This window comes from Penaeus vannamei, chromosome 2 (genome assembly GCF_042767895.1).
Source record: "Penaeus vannamei isolate JL-2024 chromosome 2, ASM4276789v1, whole genome shotgun sequence".
Lineage (NCBI taxonomy): Eukaryota > Metazoa > Arthropoda > Malacostraca > Decapoda > Penaeidae > Penaeus > Penaeus vannamei.
The window spans coordinates 47,554,246-47,576,745 of NC_091550.1; the positions used below are offsets into that span (position 1 = coordinate 47,554,246).

The 22,500-nt window shown below is 48.9% G+C and overlaps 1 protein-coding gene across 1 annotated transcript in view; it reads left to right on the forward strand.

The window, feature by feature from the left end:
* LOC113812136 (RNA-binding protein Musashi homolog Rbp6) overlaps nucleotides 1-22,500 on the forward strand; it is a 1,047,083-nt gene that overhangs the window by 252,415 nt on the left and 772,168 nt on the right. The window lies entirely within an intron of this gene.

Genomic DNA, 22,500 nt, shown 5'->3' on the forward strand with positions numbered 1-22,500 from the left:
CTCCTCCCGCTACTCTTACTTTTTTTCCTTTTGCTTCTTCTACTTCTCGTATTATTTTTTCGTATTTATTCTTTCCTTGCTTCTTCATTTCCTTTTGCGTTTTAATCGTCTTACTTCCTTCTTCCTCTCCCCATCTCCCTCCACTTCCCTTTCTTGTCCGTTCACATCCTTCTTTTCACTTTACTTCTTTACTCTCATTTTTATTCTCTATTACTCTCTATTCCTGATTTTCCTCGTTTCGTCTTTTCATATTTCCTCTGTTGATCTACCATCTTTCTTTCTCTCGTTTTCTTCATTCTTTTATTCATCGCCTTCCTTATCCCTTTTTCTTTTTTTCCCTTCCCCTTTCCAGGTCACTCATTTCCCTCAGTCCATTCGTCTACGTCTTTATTCCCCGCTCTCTCTTGCCCTTCCTGTTCCTCCCCCCCCCTCCTCCTCCTCAGTCTACCTAACCTTCCATCAAACTGCCTTCACCCCCCCCCTCCCCTCTCCTCCTCTCTCCTCTGTCCTCTCTCCTCTCTCCTCCTCCGTTCCCTGTCCTTCCCTCCCATCTCTCTCCCTCGTCCTGTCTCCTTCCCTCCCTCTCGCCCTTCTCTGCCAGGTATCCCCCCCTCTCTCTCTCTCTCTCTCTCTCTCTCTCTCTCTCTCTCTCTCTCTCTCTCTCTCTCTCTCTCTCTCTCTCTCTCTCTCTCTCTCTCTCTCTCTCTCTCTCCCTTCTCTCCCTCCCTCTCCCTCCCTCTCCTCCCCTCCCTCCCTCCTCTCCCTCTCCTCTCTCCTTCTCTCCTTCTCTCCTTCTCTCTCTCCATCTCTCTCTCCATCTCTCCCTCCCTGTCTCCCTCTCTCCCTCCCTTCCTCCCTCCCTCCGTGACCCCGTCTCCCTCCACCGCTCTCTGCCTCCTTCTTCCTCTCCCCCCACTTCCTCTTCCCCAGACCCTTCCGCCCCCCCCCACCCCGTCCCCCGTACGCCCACGGTTCCTCAATCAAAACTAATGAAATAATTCCATTGAGCCAAGTAACATGGGCGATATACGGAAGCAGGGCGGAACTGGGGGGCGGGGAGGGGTAAGCGAGGGAAGTAGGGAGGGTAAGGAAGGGAGGGAAGGAGGGTAAGGGTGAGGGTCTGTGGGGGTGTAGGGGAGTGGGGGTGATAGGGTGAGGATCTGTGGGGGTGTAGGGGAGTGGGGGTGGTAGGGTGAGGGTCTGTAGGGAGTGGGGGTGATGGGGGTGAGTCGGCAGGAGGAAGACTAGGACCTAGGAGGCACCGTTAAGGGTGAAAATAAGGGTAAGGCCGTAGTAACCTTCGTCTCTCAGGAAAAATTAGATATAAAAAGGTGAGTGTGGAGGGGGAGGGGATAGGGAGGAGGAGGAGGAGGAGGAGGAGTAAGGGGATTAGTGAAGGACGAGAATGAAAGAAGGGGACGAGGAGGGAAAACCAGGGTATAAACAAGGGTGTGGCAGGAAGAGAAGGGGGGAAAAAGGGACCAGGATATATTCACATATATATTTAAGGGTACAGAGGCACCGGCGGTATTTCCTAAAAGGGGAAAATGGATGTGTAAGGGCAAGCAAGGGGGGCGTCGCGAGGTGATTTAAGTCGGTCGTTATGAATGGCTCGGAAGGCGCTGATTGGCCCGAAGGATAAAGAAGGAGAGGGGCGGCGGTGCCCTCGGGGAGTCGGAAGAGGAAGGGAGAAGGAGAGGGAGAGAGAGGAAGGGAGAGGGAGAGAGATGAAAGAGGAAGGGAGAGGGAGAAGGAGAAAGAGGAATGGAGAGGGAGAAGGAGAGAGAGGAAAGAGGAAGGGAGATGGAGAGGGAGAGAGAGGAAAGAGGAAGGGAGAGGGAGAAGGAGAGAGAGGAAGTTTTTGTATTATGAGCTTATGGAAGTCGAAAATGGATCAGGACGTCGAGAGAGAGAGAGAGAGAGCGAGAGAGAGAGAGAGAGAGAGAGAGAGAGAGAGAGAGAGAGAGAGAGAGAGAGAGAGAGAGAGAGAGAGAGAGAGAGAGAGAGAGAGAGAGAGAGAGAGAGAGAGAGAGAGGCGAATCAGGGCCCTCCGTAGACAGCGGCGTGGGGCGAGGAGCGTCCGGGATAAAAGAGAGCAAGGCGGGATAACGTAATTACACGGAGCTATCAATTAGTACGCACGGACGATAAAGGTGACATCGGCGGAATTATTCTCAGCCGTGGCGTGGCCGGGGGGAGGGGAGGGGAGGGGGAGACGTGTTATTTATTTGTTTTGTCTATTTATTTAATTTATTTGCGAAGTTTCTCTCTCTTTCTCTCTCTCTCTCTGTCTATCTGTCTCTCTCTCTCTCTCTCTCTCTCTCTCTCTCTCTCTCTCTCTTTCTCTCTCTCTCTCTGTCTATCTGTCTATATCTGTCTATCTTTTTATCTATCTGTCTATCTATCTATCTATCTGTCTATATGTATATACATTTATATATATATATATATATATATATATATATATATATATATATATATATATATATATATATATCCCTCGCTTTCTTTCCTCCCCCCCTTCCCCCTCCCTTCCACCCCACCCCCCCTCCCCCCACGTCCAGGTAGTGTGTGCCCGTGAAGTGTTGCCTCGACCTATAATATTTTTAGTATGATATCGCCCAGTGTTTCCCATCGGGCGCTTTGATATATAAAGCGTAACACTGGTTCATGGGCGGAATCCGGCGCTGTATATTGCAACATCGTAATATAAACAGTATCAGGCAAGGCGGTTTATGCACTCACCCACTCATCAGTTCCCACGGAAGGAGGGAGAGGGTAGGAGGGGAGGGAGGAAGGGAGGGTGTGTGGGTAGGAGGGGAGGGAGGAAAGAAATGAAAGAATGAAGGAAGGAAGGAGGAATAAAAGGAGAAGGAGAGAGAGAGGACGAGAACCAGAGCAAGAGAGAGAGCGAGAAGGGACGAAGGAGAATGGGGGATAGATAGGATGAAAAAGGGATGGCCGAGGAAGGAAGGAAGGAATGAAGGAGGGAAAAAAGCGAGAAAAGGAGAGGGAGAGAGAGAACGAGAACCAGAGCGAGAACGAGAATAAGAGAGAGAAGGGACGAAGGAGAATGGGGGATAGATAGGATGAAAAAAGGATAGCCTAGGGCGTTACAGGATGCAGACATTGAAGGATCGGCAGAGCGTATGACCAGCGGAGACCGATCGCTGATATAACAGGACTTCCATGATATTTACTCATTTTCCCTTGTTGTTCTTTTATGGAATGTTTTTGTTTTATTGACTCATTTACTTACTCATTTTCCTTTGTTGTTCTTTTACGTTTTTTTTTATTGACTCATTTACTTACTCATTTTCCTTTGTTCTTTTACGATTTTTTTATTGACTCATTTACTTATTCATTTTCTTTTGTTGTTTGACTCATGTACTTACTCATTTTCCTTTGTTCTTTTACGTCTTTTTATTGACTCATTTACTTTATTTATTTTCCTTTGTTTTTCTTTTACGGTATGTTTTTTTTATTGACTCATTTACTTACTCATTTTCCTTTGTTGTTCTTTTACGGATTTTTTATTGACTCATTTACTTACTCATTTCCCTTTGTTCTTTTACGTTTTTTATCATTGACTAATTTCCTTAATCATTTTCCTTTGTTGTTCTTTTACGATTTTTTTATTGGCTTCTTTACTTATTTGTTTGTTAAATTTTCACACTTTCTGTTATTATCTTTTGATTGTTTTTTCATCGTTGTTATTTATTATTATTCGTAAAATAGGGAAGGTATTTTTTAAATTTTATTATTATTTTTTTTTTCCGGGAGGAGAGGAGACAGCGAGACGAGCCAGAACAGGAATGGGAATGGGGGGGGGGGGCTCAGAGGGGTACAAAAAAGAGGGGGAGTTGTGGTGGCGGGAGAAGGGGGGGGGGCGGCGGGCTTCACTCGTAAGGTCATACGTTATTATTATTTACAAATTTCCCTGACGTGACGAGCAGCAATCATCCGCGCCCGTGACTTATTATCCAGGGTGCAATACTCGCGCTATATTTAACATCCAGGGCGGAAAATATCTCCCGGGGTAATGGCGGGCTTAAGCAGACTATAATTTGCGTTATCAGGTTGATGTATGAGCCCGCGCGAGCAAATACTTTTGAGCATAGCGAGCATATAAATCCACGGCGGGGCTGGCGGGGTTGTATTCGGGGGGTGGGGGTGGGGGGATGGGGGGGTTGTATTAATTTTTGTTTCACAGGGCCGTACAAGATAAGCCACGGAGAGCATATAGCGGGGATGTGTACCGTGGAGTGATGAAGGAGGAGGAGGAAAGGGAGGAGGAGGAGGAGGTAAAGGAGGAGGAGGAAAGGGAGGAGGAGGGAGGAGGGAGGAGGGGAGAGGGGGAGGGGGAGGAGGAGGAAAGGGAAGGAGGAGGAGGAGAAGAAGAACAGGAATGGGAAGAGGGAAGAGGGAAGGGGAAGGGAAAGAAGGAGAAGGAAAGAGAAGAAAACAACAACAATAACAGGGAGAAAATTAGGATAGGAAGATACAGAAAAGGGTTCGTAGGGTAATAGCGGGCAGCAGCAGGAGGAGGACGAGGAGGGAAAGGGGGAAGGGGATGGAAGGGAGAGGAGGAGGATGGGGGAGGGAAGGAGGAGGAAAGGAGTGGAGGGGAAGGAGGAGGAAGGGAGAGGAGGGGAAGGAGGAGGAAGAGAGAAGAGGGGGATGGGTGGAGGGGAAGGAGGAGGAAGGGAGAGGAGGGGGAGGGGGAAGGGGGGATGAAGGTGGCCAAAAATGTAATTGTAATGGCGGGCGGTGTTATTGATGTCCGCTTCGGGGCCGGGACATTAAAGAGCGCACGAACATAAATGAATTGCCGCCGTGACTTCGCGTATCACTTTCGGGGGGGGGCGGCTTCCCTCCCCCCCTACCCTCTCTCTCTCTCTTCCCTTTTCTTTTCTTTTCTTTTCTTTCCTTCCCTGTCTTACCTCCTTTCCTTCCTTCTCCTCTTTCTCTTTCTTTCCTTTCCTATTATTTCCCTTTCTTTCCTAATCCTCCTTCCTTTCTTTCCTTCTCTTCTTTCCCCTTTTTATTCCTCATGTGCCTCCTTCCCTTCCTTTCATTCCATCTCTCCTCCTGTCTCTTTACTCCCTCCCTCTTCTTGTTCCTTCATGTTAGAACTCCCTCCTTCTATCCCGTTATTTAGTTCCTCCCTCCTTTCTTCCCTCCCTCCCTCCTTCGCTCCTTCCCTCCTTCCCTCCTTTTCGTGCACTCCCCCATCTACCTGATCCCACATCTCGTCCCTCCTCCTATCCGTTCATTCCCTCCCTCCTCTTAGTCTCTGCATTTCTTCGTTCCCTGTGGCTTCACCCCCCCTCTCTCTCTCTCTCTCTCTCTCTCTCTCTCTCTCTCTCTCTCTCTCTCTCTCTCTCTCTCTCTCTCTCTCTCTCTCTCTCTCTCTCTCTCTCTCTCTCTCTCTCTCTCAGAATGACGTGTTGTGACATATTCGGCGAAAATGGCGTGACGTAGACGGGTGCAGACGGGTCCATTCATCACCATAACCATAATGTCATTATCATCGTCATCATCATCATCATCATCATCATTATTATCATCATTATTATCATCATCATTAACATCATCATCATCATCGTCATCATCGTCATCGTCATTATTATCATCATCAATACCATCATCGTCATCATCATCATAACTGGTATTTTTTTCTTTCTCTGCCTCCCCGAAGTAAAAAATTTAAAAAAAGAAAGAGAAAAATATATATTAAAAAAAGAGAGTGCGAACGCGTTTGAACTGTCTGAACATGTTAACGTGAGCGTGAAATAATGTGATTAACGCAAGCCATTTTTTGAACATTTGCATGGAATGTTGATTAGGTCGACTGCGAGGACGAACTGAAAGATGTTAATTAGGATGGATAGAGAGAGAGAGAGAGAATAAAAAAGAAGGAAAAAAATAATGGAGTTATTATCTTCGTTTAAAAAGATATTTATGTGCATTGTATTTTTTTTTTTTTTTTTTTTTTTTTTTTTTTTACTTTCCCGCAGGATGATTATTTAAAAAGTTTAAAGTTAACTAGAGAACAGAACCGTCACGAGGAATGTTTTATAGATAACGGAAAGTCGTGACATGCCGGTAAATCACGCAATTCTCTGTGTCTTTGAGTTTATATATGTGTGTATATATGTATATATTTTTCTTTATATCTGTGTGTGTGTGTATGTATTTCTCTTTATATATGTGTGTATTTCTCTTTATACCTGTGTGTATGTATGTATGTATGTATGAATTTCTCTTTATATATGTGTGTGTGTGTATGTATTTCTCTTTTTCTCTGTGTGTATGTATATGTGTGTATTTCTCTTTATATCTGTGTGTATGTCTATGTGCGTTTGTCCATTTTATATACTTTCTTCACCTCTTTTTTTCTCAGTTCGTTTATGTATGTTCATGAATGTACACACGTGCATATGTAAACCCAAAGTGTGGAGTTTCCCTTCTGCCTCCCGCCATGCATTCCCCTCTCGTGCATGACCGTGGGATTATCGCCCTTACGTCTTGCAAAGGGTTGTTGCTCACTTGCGATCCAGAATGCATGGCGACGCACTCCGGATAGCATCAGGCTCGACCATGCGTTAAAAATCTAGGTTTGGTTTCTGGTTTGGGGAGGAAGGAAGAAAGGAGGGAGGGAGGGTTGGGGAGGGAAGGAGGAAAGGAGGGTTGGGGAGGGAAGGGAAGGGAAGGGAGGGTTGGGGAGGGAAGGAGGGTTGGGGAGGGAAGGTTAGGGAGGGTTGGGGAGGGAAGGAGGGTTAGGGAGGGATGGAAGGAGGGAAGGAGGGTTGGGGAGGGAGGGAGGGACGGAGGGAATGAAGGAAGGGAGGGTTGGAAGCGAGGGAAGGAAGGAAGGTTGGGAGGGAAGGGAGGGATGGGAAGGAAGAAGGGAAGGGAGGGTTGGGGAGGGAAGGGAGAGTTGGGGAGGGAGGGAGGGGAAAGGGAGATGCTGTCTGGAGGGAAAATGCGGATTAAGGAAAGGGAAAGAGGGTGTTAGGGGGATAAAAAATAAAGGGAAAGAGAAGGACAGACAGACAGGCAGAGATATTAAGGAAAGGGAATAGAGATAGAGGAGGGGAAGGGAGGAAGGAGAGGGTGTTCATGTATGGAAGAAAGAGGGAGAGGGGAGAAGGAGAGAGTGACGGCGTATAGAATGTGGAGGAAGAGGGAAAGATGGAGGAAATAAAAGTGACGATATGGGAAAATAGAAGAGAACGTGATCAGATTTGTATGATTTTTTAAATTCGTTTTATATATTTACTTTGAGGGGATGGTGTCCTCCCCCCAGTCTCTCTCTCTCTCTCTCTCTCTCTCTCTGTCTCTCTCTCTCTCTCTCTCTCTCTCTCTCTCTCTCTCTCTCTCTCTCTCTCTCTCTCTCTCTCTCTCTCTCTCTCTCTCTCTCTCTCTCTCCATTTTTCTTTTAAAGGCGCAAGCTCGCTCTTTGTGGCCGCCATGCCATTCCCAGTGTATGCGGCGTGTACATCGACTGTAATGGGATTTTATGGCCCTGAGTCCTTGGTTAATTCATGCATTCATCGGTGTGTGTGTGTGTGTGTGTGTCTGTGTGTGTGTGTGTGTGTGTGTGTGTGTGTGTGTGTGTGTGTGTGTGTGTGTGTGTGTGTGTGTGTGTGAGAGAGAGAGAGAGAGAGAGAGAGAGAGAGAGAGAGAGAGAGAGAGAGAGAGAGAGAGAGAGAGAGAGAGAGAGAGAGAGAGAGAGAGAGAAATTCTATGCGCAAGACGTGCATCCCTACATAAACGCCGAGAGCGATTTGCATATAAGCAATTCAACACACATGCGAATAGACAGACAGATAGATTTGTTAATGGGTTAATTAATTAATAGAGCGAGCGCGTGCGTGCGCTTCCTTTGGGGCATCAGTCATTGGCTGGCGTGACGTGTATGGCAACGCAATCGTTTTAATATGTATGCATGCACGTGATGACTGTCACCGGGCGCAGGGACTGATCAGGGCCAGCGGCGAGACCTTCATATTTAGCAGGGACGCCAACACGATTAATATAACTATCAGCAATAGCAATATAGCGTATGAAATTGCCGCGAGCACAGAGCCGACAATAACACGACAGGAGAACCCAAAATAACGCCTGTCCCGCGTCAGGGCTGCCAACCGACACGCGGCATATTGTTGCGGGGTCAGGGCTATGGGAGGGCCAGGGGTGCCAACTGTGCCCCCTGCGCCCCCCCATGCCCCCCGTGCCCCCCGAGGTCCGCGTGCCCCCGGGAAGTGACAGCGACGCGGCGGCCGGACGAGGTTACCCGCTCGCCGATTGGGCAAAACATTATTATTCGAGCATTAAGGAAGGCAATTATCTTCGGCAAAGTCAATTATTCGCCGGTAAACCTCGCATAATTGACAGCATGATGGAGACGCTGGTGATGGGGGAGGGAGGAGGGAGGAGGGGGATGGGGAGGGGGTTGGAGGGAAGGAGAGGAGAGGGGAAGGGGTTGGAGGGGGAGGGGAAGGGGTTGGAGGGTGGAGAGGGAGGTTTTGAGTGAGGAGGGGGTATTTTGAGGCGAGAGGGAGAGGGAGGGCAAAGGGATGAAGTGAGAGAAGGAGGAGAGAGGAAGGGTGAGGGAAAGGGGGGGGAAGAGGATATGGAGGGAGGGATCGAGGGAGGGAGGGAGACGGAGAGAGGTTTAGGGTGTGGGGGAGGGGAAGGGAGGGGAGGGGAGGATTACGAAGTTGGGGAATATATGACAGCCGAGAATGTAATTGTTGGCGCTACTTTTTTAGTGTGTGTGTGTGTTTGTGTGTGTGTGCGTGTGCAAATTCATTGTCAAGCAACTGGGAACAGTGATGGAGCGCTATTTGGCTTTGGAATGTTATATTAAGCCTTCACAGTGCGTTTGTTCTGCTTTTTTTGTTATTGTTTTATTTTGTTTTTGTTGTTATACGATTCGCCAATCCAGATAACAGGACCGGTTCTCCGAATCCATCAGTAGAGGATTTGATGGATTGATGCAAAAGATGCGGAGAGGAAGGAGAGGAGGAGGAGAGGGGAGAGGAAGATGAAGAGGATGGAGAATTAGGAAGAAGAGGAGGATGGAGAAGAGGATAGAGAAGGGAGGAAGGAGAAAAGGATGAGGTGGGGAGGAAGAAGTGGAAAAGAGGATAGGGAGGAAGAAGAGGAGGAAGAGGGGAGGAAGGAAAATAGGATAGGGAGGAGAGTAAGAATACAAAAAGGGGCGAAGAAAGAAGAGGATGCGGTGGGGAGGAAGAAGAGGAGTAGGAGGGGAGGAAGGAGGAGAGGATGACGAGGAGGGAAAGAAGAGGCAGATTAATACCCTATCATCTCCTTGTTCCCAGCTGCGTAAGGCCTATATTCCGCTCGTGGCAGGGGGGAGGGGTAGAACGGGGAGGTGGGGGAAGGGGAAGGGAAAGGGAAGAGGGGAAGGGAAGGAGGAAGGGGAAGAGGAGGAGGAGGAGGAGGAGGAGGAGGAGGAGGAGGAGGAGGAGGAGGAGGAGGAGGAGGAGGAGGAGGAGGAGGAGGAGGAGGAGGAGGAGGACGGGGAAGAGGAAGAGGAAGAGGATGGGGTTAAGGGCATAGTAAGAGCTGTTGTGGCAATCCCTAGTCTCCCTTCCGTCGGCATTTGGATAATTCCGGAGCCCCTTGATGTGCCAGTCATGCCTGCGTGATTGTTTTAGGTTCGTTCGCCCCCCACCCCCTCTCCTCTCGCCCTCCATGGACGGCCCTGCTCGATCGGTTTTCTCTCCTTTCTCTCTCTCTCTCTCTCTCTCTCTCTCTCTCTCTCTCTCTCTCTCCCTCTCTCCCTCTCTCTCTGGATTTCTGTCTCTCTCTCTCGGTTCTCTCTCCCTCTCTCTCTCTCTCTCTCTCTCTCTCTCTTTCTCTCTCTTTCTCTCTCTCTCTCTCTCTTTCTCTCTGTCTCTCTCTCTCTCTCTCTCTCTCTCTCTCTCTCTCTCTCTCTCTCTCTCTCTCTCTCTCTCTCTGTGTGTGTGTGTGTGTGTGTGTGTCTGTGTGTCTGTGTGTCTGTGTATGTACATATGTATGTATATATGTATGCATATATGTATCCCTTTCTCTTTCGGTTCCTCCTACTCTATTTCCACCCTTTGTCTCTTATCCGTTCCCTTGGTTTTCGGCTCTCATTCTTTATTCCCCTTATTTATTTCCTTTCCTTCCCCACCCTTCCGCATCCTCGCCAAGTCCCCTCTCTCCTTCCTTATCCGCTTTGCACCCCTCTTTCCTCCCTTCCTTCCCCTCCTCATAAAGACCCAGCGAGTATGAGTGTATGAGTGCCATTTTATCTCGATGCTGGAAAAAATAAGTCTACCATAGTGAACGACCATGGTTTTGAACGCGATAGTGCCACAGTGCCACAGGTTGTCCACCCCCCCCCCTTTTTTTTTTGTCTGGTTCTCCCATGGTCCTTTCTCTACCCCCCTCCATCCCCCCCCCTCCCCCCGCCCCAAAATGGCACCGTATGGAATTCTGTATGGCACTGTTATTTAGCGTCGGAGAGAGGGAGGGAGAGCGGCGTGTGTTTACCTTGGCACTGGGCTAAACATGGCTCGAACATTCCCACTTTTCATATTCAGTGCCAGGCCCCACTTCCCGAACACGTCCCCTGTGGCCTTGCTTGGCTGGCTTAGGCCTTGTTTAGTCGGCAGACCGGTTTTAATATGTCTTAATAATGTTTGCTTTTGCTGGCGTTTTTAGTTTTTTTTCTCACCCTTTCTTTCGTATTGTTATTCTTGTTTCCTCTTATTTTTCTAACTCTTTTGGATTGTTGTTTTTTGGGATTTTAATTTTTTTTCTCTCTCTTCGTCTCCCCTTTCCTTTCCGGTTTTCAATGTGTTCGCTTTATTTTTTTAAAATTATACTCTATCCTACTTTTCCTCTTACCCATTCCTTTTCCGAATTTTAGCCTCGCGTCTCTTGTGATCTGAAAAAAATGTGTCTGTCAGTCCTTATTTTTCCATATTGCAGCATCTTGTTATAAGAGAAAGAGAGAGAGAGAGAGAGAGAGAGAGAGAGAGAGAGAGAGAGAGAGCGAGAGCGAGAGAGAGAGAGAGAGAGAGAGAGAGAGAGAGAGAGAGAGAGAGAGAGAGAGAGAGGCGAGAGGCGAGAGAGAGAGAGAGAGAGAGAGAGAGAGAGAGAGAGAGAGAGAGAGAGAGAGAGAGAGAGAGAGAGAGAGAGAGAGAACAAAATTTCGAAAACGGCATCTTAAAACTTAAGAAAAAAAAAGCATAAACTTAAAAAAAGACTATCGCAGCGTACATTCCACGCCTCCGGAGAGCTAGTGTGTCTTTAAAATGTTTATGTGTCCTTTAAGGGAGAACGAGCCCCATGCTCCATGTGTCATTAAAGGGATATTGGGTCTTACTTATGGATAGGATGTTCGTAGCGCCGTTAAGAAGCGGGGGGGGGGGGGAATTTTACATAAGGTGTCTACAAAGGTCCTTTTTTTTTGGCATGATTTCGCGGAACGTTTTTGCGTTTAAGGTCTGGTGTTGGCGTGATTTGGTGGACCTTTTTTTTTTTTTTTTTTGAGGTCTTCTTTGGGATGGTTTGGGGAGATTTTTTTTAGGGTTTGGTCCGTGGATTTTTTCGAAAGTTTGTTTAGGGTCGTTTTTTAGTGTGTGTGTGTGTGTGTGTGTGTGTGCGTGCGTGCGTGTGTGTGTGTGTGTGTGTGTGTGTGTGTGTGTGTGTGTGTGTGTGTGTATGTGTGTGTGCGTGTGCGTGCGTGCGTGGAAAGGGAAAGATTGATTTGCGTTTTGATTTTATGTTTAGTTTTCGTGATTTCTTTCTCCTTATACTCGGTTTTATTTTTGATTCATGTGGTTTCATTTTTCTTCCTTTCCTCTCCCTCTCCCTTTCCGTCTCCCCCCTTCCCTCCTCTTTCTCTCCCTCTCCGTCTCCTCCCTTCCCTCCTCTTTTTCTTCCTCTCCCTTTCCTTCTCCCTCCTTCCTCCCTTCCCCCCCTGCCCTACGCCTTCCGACCCCTCTTCCTTCCCCATCTGTTTATTTGGATGCATGTATACGCACATAAAAATATTTACGTAAATATTGATCCCTGATTGACAGGCGTAAAGACAATGAGGCAGCGTTTTCATGTCAGTTTTGAGCCCTTTATTATCGTAACACGGCGGGGAGTACGCTAAGGTCGGTCGCCAATGCGGCAAGTACCTTTAAAAGCGCCTTAAGGGCAGTTTATGAAGTGATTCTTGGCCCTAATTGTCTCTTTATTATTTACGAGGCGCGGCCCCGAAATTACACCTTCTGTGGCCTGGGCTTATATTGAAGTCATAATTCTCGAATTTACGGTATATCATCCTATGGCGTTATCTCATTTCTGCGCCCCCCTCCCCTCCCTTTGTTCCTCCTACTCCCCTCTCCCCCTGTCGAACCCCTCTGCTATTCCCCCTCCCCAGTTCCTCCTTCTCCTCCTCTCTCCCTTCTCCCCTCCCCCTCTCCATCTCTCCCCTACTCACTCCTCCCCTCTCCTGCATATAACCTATCTCCTGTACTCCCCCCCTCCCTTACTCCCCTCTTTCTTTTTTCTCTCTCTCCCCCCATCTCCCATTCTACCCTCCTCCTCCCCTCTACCCCTCCTCCCTTCCTCCCTTAAATTTATACACATTAGTCTTCGGGAAATTATGTACAAATTGAAAGTCCCGCGCAGATTTACGAGTCTATTTGGCGTGTTGTTATTATTGTTGTTGTTGTTGTTGCTCGTATAGATCTTGTGTGATTTCCCCAAGCGATGAGACGGATATCCTTTCTCGTTCCTTGTTTATGTCTTTGTTTATCTTTTGTTTTTGCGCTCTGTTGATATGACTTTTGCTTGAGCGGCCTCGTCCCGGGCGGAGCAAATGAACCTGCTTTTCGGAAGCGGAGATAAATGACGACTTGGCAACCTCTTCTCCATTTGGCCCATCTCTTGTTTATGTCTTTTCTGTTTTTCTTATTTTTCTTTGTTCGTGTTTTGTTTATAGATTTAACAAGAAAACATGATTGTCACCTACGTTTTCTGCCATGAAAATTATATATATATATATATATATATATATATATATATATATATATATATATATATATATATATATATATATTGTTACGTTGTCCGCGCGGTTCAATAATTATAGGTATCGTGAGTGTGATCCGATCAGGCCTTGATCCCCAACGAGGCTTCTGTAAATTTCGATTGATTACTAAATAACAACTCCGCGTGCGTAGCTGGTGTGGCAGGGAGGGGGCAAGGGATAGGGGATAGAAGGGGGTTAGAGGGTTGGAAGGCAGTGGGTAAGTGCTAAATAACAACTCGCGTGCGTAGCTGGTGTGAGGGCTAGGGATAGGGGATAGAAGAGGGTTAGAAGGCAGGGGGTAGGGGGGGTAGGGGGTTAGAAAGGACATGGGGTGGGGATAGTGGGGGTTAGAGGAGGGGGTAGGGGGTTGAAGGGGGGGTAGGGGGTTAGAAGGCAGGGGGCAAGGGATAGGGGTAGGGGTTAGGGGGGTTAGAGAGCAGGGGCAAGGGATAGGGAGAAGCCCGGTGACGCGTGAGCCGGCTTTCTTTCGAGTCGGTTCGCGGCGGTGCGTCCAGGGCGTGGGCGCGGGCTCGACAAGGGCGGCGCGCGCGAACTGTAGCGGAGGACGCCCGAAGGACCCCGTTTCGTGGGCGGCGAGGATGAGGACGGAGATGGTGGGGGGTGAGGGAGGGGGGCGCTCGCTCTCGTTACACGCCCACCAGATGTCGTGGAGGAGGAGAAGGAGGGGGAGGAGGTGGTAAAAAGGTGGAGTTGGAGGAGGAGGAGGAGGAGGAGGAGAGGAGGTGGTGGTGGTGGTGGTGGTGTTGGTGGTGGTGGAGGAGGTGGAGGAGGTGGTGGTGGTGGTGGTGGTGGTGGTGGTGGTGGTGGTGGTGGTGGTTGTAGTAAAGGTGGAGTTGGAGGAGGAGGAGGAGTTGGTGATGGTGGTGGTGGTGGAGAAGAAGAGGAGGAGGAAGTGGAAATTTGAAAGACGAAGTGCGAAAAGAAGACGAAGAAAAGGAAGGAAGTAGAAAAATAAGAGAGGATAGAGAAATATGATGATGAAGAGGAAGGGGATGAGTACAGATGATGCGGAGGAAAAGGGAGGAGTACAAGAAGAAGGAGGAAGAGTAGTGAGAAGAGGATGAAATGAGGAGAAAAGGAATTGGAGTAAAAGGAAGAGAATGAGGGGAAGGGGGGAGGAAGACCGATGAGTTGTTCGTAGGAAGCCTCCCCTTCCTCCCCTCCCTCTCCCCGCCCCCTCTCCTCCCTTCCCTCCCTTTCCTCCCTCTCTCCCTCTCCCTATTTCCTCCCCTTTTCACACCTCGCCCCCACCAAAAGGAAATGCTGAATAATGATGCTGTATAACAAGCTCGGTGAAAGTAAAAGGATCGATAAGAATACAAAAATACTTAGGGACTGAATATGTGATTAGTTGGTAGGTAGACTAGATGAGGAATTTAGATTTATTAATCTTCCTAAATAAATATGTCTTCCTCCTGCATCCTGTGAAACGCTTTGAAACCCCCGAGGGAATGCCACAAGGTATCACCCTCTCCCCTCACCTCCCCCCTTCTCCTCCTCCTCCCCCTCCTTTCCTCTCCTCTCCTCTCTTCTTCCCTCCTCGCCCTTAACCCTTGAATCCTTTCAACCCTAAAGCTGTAGAGCCCTTAGCCCTTCACACTTAATCTCTCCCTTCCCTCTCCCCTCCTCTCCTCTTCTTCCCTCCCCTCCCCTCCCCTTCTACCCTCCCATTCTCTCCCCTATCCTCCCCTCTTCCATCCCCACCTACCCTCCCCTTCCCTCCTCTCCCCTCCTCCCTCCCCTTGCCTCCCCTATGCCTATTCCTTGCCTATCGAACGAACGGACGTCAGGTCTCCATAAGCGTAAAATTACTCATTATTATTAGTATTATTATGGGATGATTGGATTAGATTTATTTCCCTTATTCTTTCCCTATTTTTATGTATTGTTAGTCGTATTAGTAATGTTATTATTGTTATTGTTATTATTATTGCCATTATTTTTTTAGTAGTAGTAGTATCATCATTATTATTATTATTATCCATCGTTATTATTCTGTACTCGTTTAAACATCTCTCATGCTTTTCCTCCCTCCTCCTCTATTCTTCCTCCTTGCCTGGCTCCGCTCTCTTATTTTCCCCAAGAAGCATGGTCACGTCTCTTCATTTTAACAGGGATGTATTACCCTTGTGTTCCACATCCTGCTCTCTACCCTTCCAACTCCTTCCCTCCCCGCCCTCCTCCTGCCCTCCCCTACCCTCTCCTCTGTTCTTCCCACCCTCCTCCTGCCCTCCCCTACCCTCTCCTCCGTTCTTCCCGCCCTCCTCCTGCCCTCCCTTCCCTCTCCTCTGCCTTACCCTCCCCGCTTCTCTGTCGTACCCTCCCTTCTCTTCTGCCCTGTCCTGCCTTGTGCTATCCTTCCTTATCCTGCCCTACCCTGCCCTCCCCTCACATCCCTATCGCTCCCCTCCACCTCCCTACCTCACCCATCCATGCCCAGCTTTGCCTCTCCCTTCCCTACCCTACCTACCTTCCCCACCCCTACCCTTTCCTCCCCTGTCCTGCCCTCCAATCGTCTGCCTTACCCATCTACCTCCAGCTGGGGGGCCTATTTTATATACAAAAGGGGGAGGTGGCGTTAACTGTTTGTTCCTGAGTATCTTGGGTCAGTGTTGGTGGTTGTGGGCACGTGTGGAGGGAGGGAGGGAGGGAGGGAGGGAGATAAGATGCAATAGTGTAAAGGTGGAGATGGATTGACAGAGAGAGAGAGAGAGAGAGAGAGACAGAGAGAGAGAGAGAGAGAGAGAGAGAGAGAGAGAGAGAGAGAGAGAGAGAGAGAGAGAGAGAGAGAGACACACACACACACACACACACACACACACACACACTCACACACACGCACACACGCACTCACACACACGCACACACGCACCTCTCACCACCATCATCGCCAACCGTGAACACCCGTATACACGCATCGTGACGTTTACAAATTCCACAATTATCCCGGGTTTAACGTCAGGGAATCTGGGGAGGGGAGGGAGGAAGGGAGAGGGAAGGGGAGAGGGAGGGAGAGAGGGGGAGGGGAGAGGGAGGGAGGGAGGGACCTAAGGGTGAGAGGGAGGGCCTGGTTAGACGGAGGAATATGCAACGGTAGCTTCCCCCTCTCCCCCTTTCCTCCCCCCGATCAATCACCTTAATTTGATATGAGACAACCCCTTTTGTACGATGGGGTGGGAGTTGGGGAGGGGGTCGAGGAGGGGGGAGGGGTAGGCCTATGTATAATTGGCGATTGCAGCCGGTGGGCAAGGAGGGTTGTAGCTGATCCGTGTGAGGTTGTGAGGTGGAATAACGGAGGCGGGATGAGGAATGAGGTGGGTGAGGGTGTGGAGGAGGTGGGTGAGGGTGTGGAGGAGGTGGGTGAGGGTGTGGAGGAGCTGGGTGAGGGTGTGGAGGAGGTGGGTGAGGGTGGAGGAGATGGGAGAGAAGGAGGAGGTGGAGGTGGAGGGAGGATGTGATGGGGGGGAGGAGGTGAGAGAAGGGGAGGAGATTATGTTGGTGGTGGTGTTTGTGTTGGGGGTGTATGTTGGTGGTACTGGTGGTGACGAAGAGAAGGGAGATGGAGGAGGGAAAAGAAAAGATGCAAGTGATGAGAAAAGGAGGTGGAGGAGGAGGGAGAGAATTAAACGAACGAGGAGAAGAAGAAGAAGAAGAAGAGGGAGAAAATAAAGATAAAAATAAAAACAAAAAGGAGATAAAATGAAAAAGAAAAGAAAAGGAAAGAAGAGGAACAAGAAAAAGAAGTAGGAGAAGGAGCATATTCATGAGAAGGGCGAGCAAGGGGAGCCTCCTCATCTTTGGCTAGTCGGATTCTGAAACACTCATTTTTCATTAACATGTATAAAAAATGAGTAAAAAAATGAGTAATCATTCTTCAAACTTACGATAGAAACCTTACGTCTTTTAGTTTTTTTTCTTTATTTCGAAAGTATTAGAAAAAAAATTGAGTTGGGAGGGAAATTTTAATCCACCGAATGAGGTTTCAAAGACAGGAAGGAAGAAACGGAGAATAAAATGACGGTATGGAGAAAAAATCCAAAAAAAAAATAGAGAAAGGAGGAGAGAGGGGGACGAGAGAAAGAGAGGGAGGGAGACAAAGGGTGCGAATGAGACGAAAAACAAAGAGAGAACGAAAATTATAAAAAAAAAGAGAGAGAGAGAGAAAGGAAAGAGAGACGGAGAGAGAGAGAGCGAGAGGGGAGAGAGAGCGCTAGAAGTGAAAATAAGAAAACACGGTATGGATTTTTACGAGATGTATTACTGTAGTACATTTGACAGGATCTGGCCATTAGGCGGATTAAAGATCGGGGTTCGGGGCGTGCGTCCGTCCGCTCGATGTCATGTGGGCGGCGTATGCGATGGTATCTTGCGGGTGGGCGTGCAGGGTGTGTGTTCGAGAGGATAGGTGTGTGTGTGTGTGTGTGTGTGTGTGTGTGTGTGTGTGTGTGTGTGTGTGTGTGTGTGTAATGTGTGTGTGAGAGAGAGAGAGAGAGAGAGAGAGAGAGAGAGAGAGAGACAGAGAGAGAGAGAGAGAGAGAGAGGGAGAGGGAGAGGGAGAGAGAATGTATCGGCATTTGTGGGCGTGTATGCGCTTTGGTCTCGTGCATACGTGAGCGTGTGTGTTATAATCTCGTTTATGCGAGATCCATATACGTTTATGTGTGCGCATGTGTGTATGTGTGAATGTGCGTATGTAAGCGAATTCGAACCTAATACATATCTGCATCCATACGTGCGTTAATTCATCCATCTTCATTATAGTTTAGAGTAACGCTGTGTTGTTATATTGCTGTGGGCGGGAGAGGTTGAGGCGCCCCTCTGTAGGGGGAGAGGGGGTGGAGCGGAAGAGGAGGGTGGGTAGAGGAAGGAGGGTCGGGAACGGAAATAGGTAGATTGGTAGATAGGTAGAGGGCGTGAATAGAAAGAGGAATAAATGGATTGGTGGTTCGGGGAAGGAGGTCGGTCAAGGGAGATTGTTAGGAAGTGTTTCGTGTGTGTGTGTGTATGTGTGTGTGTGTGTGTGCGTGTGTGTGTGTGTTTTTGTGTGTTTGTACTCGTGTTTGTGTTTGCGTGTACATACGTACGTACATGTATGTATATTTAATTTTGTTTACGCCTGCATATATTTAATATTAGCTTTTTTTCCGAAAGTATCATATTAAATAAAGATAAAGATATCCAGCATCAGTGCCACGAGAAAAAAGGGGGAAGACACTCCCTTTCAGTGTATATAATAAGCTTCGAGGCTGCAATAACTCCTGCTAATTATGACGTCACGTTGATGAAGCTGAAGAATGTTGAGGACGTTGCTCATCATCCAGATTAATCCCCGGTGGTTCATTAATGGGTCCGGCGCAAGATGTTTCCTAGGTAATTATAAATCCCGGGACACTCCTTCATTAATCTCATTGAGTGACTTTAATATATCAAATTCCTATTGCGGGGTGCGACTCCTCACTCGTTTCTCGCGGGGTGCTTGTTTGTTTGTTGTTTTGGTTTTGTTTTCCTCTCTCTCTCTCTCTTTCTTTCTTTCTTTCTCTCGCTCTCTCTCTTTCTTTATCTTGCTCTCTTTCTTTCTCTTTCTTTCTCTTTCTTTCTCTTTCTCTCTCTTTCTCTCTCTCTCTCTCTCTCTCTCTCTTCTCTCTCTCTCTCTCTCTCTCTCTCTCTCTCTCTCTCTCTCTCTCTCTCTCTCTCTCTCTCTCTCTCTCTCTCTCTCTCTCTCTTTCTCTTCCTTCTCTTCTTCTTCTTCTTTCTCTCTCTCTCTCTCTCTCTCTCTCTCTCTCTCTCTCTCTCTCTCTCTCTCTCTCTCTCGCTCTTTCTCTCTCTCTCTCCCTCTCCCTCTCTCCCCCTCTCTCTTCTCTTCATTTCTCTTTTATTCTCTTCTCGTCTCCTCGTTCGAAGTCTCTTTTCCCAGTATTTACTTGTGTTAGGGATGCTTGGAACGAGAACACATAACGAAAAATAGATAGCAGAGAGAGACAGAGAGACAGCAGCGCTAATTGCAGAAGGCTTAAGAACAAACACGCAGAGGCAGAAGGATAGGAACACTTCTGATGTCGTGTGAGTGCCTTTCTCCGTCTCCCCCTCTCCCTTCCCCTCCTCCACCCTTTCTCTCTCCGTTCTCCTTATCTATTCTCATATCTGCGTCTTTTACCTCTCCCCCTCTCCTCTGTTTGAGTGCCTTCTCTCCTCTCCCCTTTTCCCTCTCTTCTTTCCTCAGAAACTCTCCTATTGGAAAGCCTTCTTTCTCTCTTGCTATTCCCCTTCCCTCGCCTTCTCCTCTCCGTCTATTCCTCCTTTCTCCCTCCCCATCCCTACCACTTCCACGTGAAGCTTCCCATCCAGGGGCATTTCTTTTCTCTCCTTCCTATTCCCTCCTCCTCCCTCCTCTCTCCTTCTCAATCCTCTCTTTTCCCCTTCTCTCTTCCCCCCGCCCTCCTACCCACCCACCTACCCCTCTACCTACCCGCCCACCTACCCTTCTACCTACCTGCCCACCTACCCTTCTACCTATCTGCCCACCTACCCGCCCACCTACCCACCCACCTACCCACCCACCTACCCGCCCACCTACCCTTTAACCTACCCGCCCACCTACCCACCCACCTACCCGCCCGCCTGAGGTCCCGCCCGCGCACGAACGCACATCCACTCTGCATTAGTCCAGCGCCAGCAGTGGGGGGAGGGGGGGGGGACATGGGCTCCTGTGCCTTTGCCGATCCATTGCACTAATCCACGCAATGGGCCCTCCACATTATTTCGTCAAATATCACACATTATTAATCTCCCATGCGTGTAATCCATCGGTCCGTAAATTACATTAATCCCCGTCATGAATCCGGTACATCGCACTCCATAACGCGGGGCCAGGCGGAGGAACGGGTTGAGATGGGGGGTTGGGGGTGGGGTTGGGGGGTTTGGGGTGGTGTGAGGAGTTAGGAGTAAGGGGGAAAGGAGGGAGGGAGGGATATAGGAAGGCAGGGAGGGTGGGTAGGTGGTGGGGGGTTAGGGGGGGGAGTTAGGGAGATGTTGGTTGTGGTAGGTAGGTAGGTAGGTAGGTATGTAGGTAGGTAAAGTAGGGAGAGAGGGAGTATGTAGAGGATATTAAAGAGTGAAGTGGAGGGAGACAAAGGCAGCCAAGAAACAACAAATAAATAAATAAAAAAGAAAATAAACTGTTGCATTTTAACTTGAAATTTCCGGAGAAGCATCACTAAGGAGAAAAAGAGGATAAAGACAAACAGATAAAGCCTAAGAAGAGAAGGCGTAAAGAGTAGGAGGGGCAAAGGGGGGGGGGCAGCAGTTTAGGAGGGGAAATGAGAACAGAACGGAAGCGGAAAGGGGAGGGAAGGGAAAAAGCTAAGGGAGAGAGAGAGAGAGAGAGAGAGAGAGAGAGAGAGAGAGAGAGAGAGAGAGAGAGAGAGAGAGAGAGAGAGAGAGAGAGAGAGACAGAGACAGAGACAGAGACAGAGACAGACAGACAGACAGACAGACAGACAGACAGACAGACAGACAGAGAAAGAAAGAAAGAAAGAAATTGAAAGAGAAAGAGAAACCGAAAGAGAGAAAGGACACGAAAGAAAGAACATGAAGGAAATAAAATACGAAAGGAGAGAAAATAAAAGGGAGAGAAGGAGAGAGAGAGAGAGAGAGAGAGAGAGAGAGAGAGAGAGAGAGAGAGAGAGAGAGAGAGAGAGAGAGAGAGAGAGAGAGAGACAGAGAGAGAGAGAGAGAGAGAAAACAGAGGCGGTATAGGGAAGGAGTAGGGGGATGGGGGGTTGGATGGGAGGGGGGAGGGGGGGGAGCGGCGAAATGTCCCTTGATGAATAGCCTGACCTTTCTTCCCCCTGATCGATGGTTTGGGTCACGGCGTCTATAGCGTGTTGTGACACAGTGATAGTGTGTGTGACCTTTGTTTGGGGCATTGATTATAGGCGAGGTCGCTGGCGTGCTCTGCCCCGCGGACCTGCTCCTTTGTGGGGGTGTTTGGGGGCGATGGGGGGGTGATAATGGGTGATGGAGGAGGGAGGAAGGGAGGTGGGGGAGGAAGGGAGGGAGGAGGAGGTGGAGGTGGAGGTGGGAGGAGGAGGGAGGGAGGGAGGAGGGAGGGAAGTGGAGGAGGAGGAGGTGGAGGTGGAAGGTTGGGAGAGAGCGGAGAAAGGGAGAAAATTGGGAGGAGGGAGCGGAGAGAGGGAGGGAAACGAAGGCGGAGAAGAAGACGGGGGAGCGAAGAGAGAGGGAGGGGAAAAGGGGATCGAAGGAAGGAGGAGGGAGAAGAGGGGAAACGGAGAGGAAAAAGAGAAATAAACTTTGAGAGGAGGAAGGAAACAAAAGAGGGGAGGAGGGGAGGGTACTGGAGGTCTTAATATTCTTGCAAGTAAGGTAAGAAAGAGGGAGAACGCGTGGAGAGAGAGAGAGAGAGAGAGAGAGAGAGAGAGAGAGAGAGAGAGAGAGAGAGAGAGAGAGAGAGAGAGAGAGAGAGACAGATAGAGAGAGAGAGAGAGAGAGAGAGAGAGTCAGAGAGAAAGGATGGGGGTAAGGACACATTATTATTATTATTCAGAGAGAAAGGATGGGGGTGAAGAATAGAAGAGAGAGGGAGAGAAAGATAACGAAGAAGGGAAAAAAATAAGACGAAAAGAGGAACGAGGAAGATAGCGCGAGGACATCATAATGAGTAATTGAGGCGCCGCAGATCGATGATTGAGATGCTGCGAGATGAGTCTTCAGAATCCTGAGGTTTTGAGGTGTTATAAAAGAAGCAGCTTCCAGCCCCCCCGTCCCTCCCTATCCCTCTCCTCCCACTCTCCTCTTCTCCCCGTCCTCCGCTCTCCTCTCTCCCTCCCCTCTCCCCTTCTCCCGCTCTCCCCTTCTCCCGCTCTCCCACTCTCTCTCCCCTCTCCTCTCCCTTTCTCCCCTCTCCCTTCTCCCCTTTCTCCTCTCCTTCTCCTCTCTCTCTCCCCTCTCCCCTTCTCCCACTCTCTCTCTCCCCTCACCCATTCTCTCTCCCCCCTCCCCCTCTCTCCCTTCCCCCTGTCGGCCTCTTTCAGTGCGTATGAACGTTGATAGAGGAGAAGGGAGGGGAGGGGAGCGGGTAGGGAAGGAGAGGGGAAGGGGGGGGAAGAGATGAGATAAGGGGAGGGTTTACGGGGTAGGAGGTGAGGGGAAGGAGAGGGGAGGAGGGGAAGGTGAGGGGAGAAGGAGAGGGGAGGAGGAGAGACGAGGGAAGATGAGATAGACAGAGAGAGGAGAGGGGAAGGCGAGGAAAGGGATGGAGATGCTGCTGCCTTTGCATTTGCAGTTCGCTCATTGAAATGTTGCAGAGGCGGTATTGAAGGCGAACTTTTTGTGTTGCAGAAAGTTGTAATTTGGTTCTGCATTTTTTT